The sequence below is a fragment of the Rhinolophus ferrumequinum genome, chromosome 11, assembly GCF_004115265.2.
Source record: "Rhinolophus ferrumequinum isolate MPI-CBG mRhiFer1 chromosome 11, mRhiFer1_v1.p, whole genome shotgun sequence".
NCBI classification, from domain to species: Eukaryota; Metazoa; Chordata; class Mammalia; order Chiroptera; family Rhinolophidae; genus Rhinolophus; species Rhinolophus ferrumequinum.
The window spans coordinates 54,235,657-54,239,077 of NC_046294.1; the positions used below are offsets into that span (position 1 = coordinate 54,235,657).

A 3,421-nucleotide genomic window follows, 5' to 3' on the forward strand; every position below is an offset into this window, starting at 1 on the left:
ACAAGATCTTAGACATGTGCACACCTCACAAAGTGATAACCCCAATCAGTCTACCACCCATCTGACACTGTAAATAGCTATTGCAATACTGTTGACAGTACTCCCCATACTATACTTTACATCCCATGACCATATATATGTATATATGTGTATATATATATGTATGTATATAAAATGATGGACATTCAGTTTTTTTTTAATATATTTCAGGTGTACGTCACAATGGTTAGGTATTCACATAATTTATGAAGTGATCCCCCCGATAAGTCTAGTACGCATCTGACATCATACGTAGATTTTACGACATTATCGACTGCATTCCCCATACTGTATTTCACATCCCCATGACTATTTTGTGACTGCCCATTTTTACTGCCTAATCCCTTCACCTTTCTCACCTATCCATCCAACCCCCCTCCTATCTAACAGCCATCAATTTGTTCTCTATAAGTCTATTTGTGTTTTATTTGCTCATTTATTCTGTTCTTTAGATTCCACATATAAGTGAAGTCATATGATATTTGTCTTTCTCTGTCTGACTTATTTCACTTAGCATAATATCCTCTAGGTCTATCCATGTTGTTACAAATGGTAAGATTCCATTCTTTTTTTTTAGCAGAGTAATACTCGGTTGTATAAATGTACCACAATTTCTTTATCCAATCATCTATTGAGGGGCATTTTGGTTGTTTCCATATCTTGGCTATTGTGAATAGCACTGCAGTAAGCATAGGGGTGCATATATTTTTTCAAATTAGTGTTTTGGATGTTTTGGGATAAATATCCACAAGTGGAATGGCTGGGTCACAACCTCCATACTGTTTGCACAGTAGCTGCACCAATTTTTAGTCTCACCAAGAGTGCAAAAGGGTTCCTTAAAAATTGAAATAGCAAAATCAGTCACAATCCTTATTTAGGGATTTTGAATCGTAAGCAGAGTAACAAAGTGATGAAAAAAATCATTTGGAAAAAATACAGTTTTTTAGTCTAAAATATTAAAATATTATTGATGTAACATTTGTTTACAAGATTATATAAGTTTCAGGAGTACAACATTATAATTTGACATCTACATTGTGATCACCATCAAAAGTCTAGAAACCAATGTTACCTTCATTTAAAAAAAAATCTGCTTTTCAAAAGGCACTGTTAAAAGAACAGAAAGACTGCATACTTGGGAAATCATGTTTGCAAATTATATACCTGACTTAGAACAATTTGTATCCAGATTATATAAAGAAACTTTAAGTCCTTATGGCCACATATGGTATGATTCCATTCTACGAATTACTTAATGACAGGGATGTTTTCTGAGAAATGCATCTGCTGAATTCATCATTGTGTGAACATTATAGCGTGTACTTACACAGACCTAGATGGTATAGCTACTACACACCTGTGTGGTGTAGCCTACTGTTTCTATAATCCAAACCTGTACAGCATGTTAGTGTACTGAATACTTTAGACAACTGTAACACAGTGTTATTTGTGTATTTAAACATATGCAGACATGGAAAAAGCACAGTAAAATGTGGTATAAAATATAAAATATAGGGTATGTACCATGGATAGAGAGAGCAGAACTGAAAGTTGTTCTGAGTGAGTCAGTGGATGAGTGGTGAGTGAATGTGAAGGCCTAGGACACCACCGTACACTACGATAGACTTATAAACACTGTCCTAGAAGCCTTTCTCCTGCTTCTTTCCAACAGAGCTGGAACTAAAACATCAAAGCTGCTGATGCTATGCCATGAAAAAGGATGAGGGCTAGACCGATTGGAAATATTGAGGAGAAACTGTCTGGGTAAGGTGCAGATCATCGTAATAGTGACTGTCAGAAGGGAGTGAAAAGGTGGCCTGAGGATCAGTAGGAATAGGAGATCAAGAAAGAGAGAGAAAGGAACGTAGGAGATTGTCATGACAATATAGTTTGGCTAGTCCATGTGGGAGCAATAGTCAGATTAAGGACCTTTGGGGTATTCATAAAAAAGATGGTGTTTAACATGGAGAGGATGTAAAACTGAGGAATCAATATTTTGAATTTGGTTGCAATGACCCTATCTGCCACAAAGGACTCTCTCTGGCGTTGAATTGATGGAAGAAATAAAACTTCCTTATGCTTTACATCATTACAACCTGAAAATGTTTCCAAAGTAGAGGGACAGGCTGACTCCACACTACCACAGAAAGCTCCTACTAAAGTGGCAGTGACACTTCAGATTGTTAAGGCAGCTCCTGCGGACCTGTGTCCTTGTGTAAGGACTTGGAGCCTTCACGAAGAATGCACAGCACTGTACTCTGAAGACCATCAAGCTAGATCCGGGAGGGCTGTAGTGCCTTCAGCATAGGTAGCACTGGGGGGACAGGCTCCTCTGCACTGAAACAGGTCAGTGACTGACTAGAATGTAATCTGTACAACTCAAAACTGAGGTGTTGTGAATGAGGAGGAATCTACTGGCAAGCACCGCAGATACTGCTCCCATCAGAGAACAAACAAACAACCCTCACCAACCATGTATCCGTCCATTGCTTACAGGAACCCAGCTTCTTTATAACCTTACGGGACTACCATCATGTGTACATTGCGTCGTTGACTGAAATACTGTTATGTGGTGCATGACTGTGCATGAAATGTCCAGAATAGGCGAGCCATAGAGACAGAGAGTAGATTAGTGACTGCTTAGGGTGATGGGGGGGAGCAGTGGTTATAAGGGGTTAGGGGGTGATAGCTAAAGGGCATGGGATGTCTTTTTGAGGTGATGAAATGCTTTAAAGTTGACTGTGGCAATGATCGCACAACTCTGAATATACTAAAAATCAGTAAACTGTATATTTTAAATGAGTAAATCGATTCTATGTAAGTTATACATATTTTAATAAAGTTGTTACCAAAAAAATAGGAAAATTATTTTTAATTGAAATATAATTGACATATAATAATGTGTAAATTTAAGGTATACAATGTGTCGATCTGATACATTTATATATTGCAATAGGATTACCACCACAGTGTTAGCTAACACCTCCATCATGCCACGTAATTATCATTTCCTTTTTGTTGTGAGAACGTTTAAGATTTAGTCTCTTAGCAACTTCTAAGTATAAAATACAGAAAAATATGGAATACCTCAGATTTACATGTGATCTTTGCACAGGAGCCATGCTAAGCATCTCAGTATCATTCCAGTTTTAGTGTATGGGCCGCCAAAGTGAGCACTGGAGTAGATTTGTTATGTGGCACCTGGATAAGATGGTCAAGGGTTTCCTGTCTCTCACACTTGCAGTACTGCTCCGTTTCCTCTCTGTCTCTGCTGTGAACTACTCCATATCTTTCCAATGAATTTTAATTTTCTTAATCTAGCAAGAGGCAGAATCAGTCATTGTTAATCCAATAATTCTAACTGAAACAAGAAGGTTGTGCT

General features: G+C 37.7%; 1 non-coding gene across 1 annotated transcript; it reads right to left on the reverse strand.

Annotated features, from left to right (window-relative positions):
- Positions 1-3,111: 3,111 nt before the first annotated feature.
- LOC117031414 (U6 spliceosomal RNA) lies at positions 3,112-3,216 on the reverse strand. Its single transcript, XR_004424552.1, has one exon. It is a non-coding gene; the product is annotated as a U6 spliceosomal RNA (small nuclear RNA).
- Between the last annotated feature and the right edge of the window lie 205 nt (positions 3,217-3,421).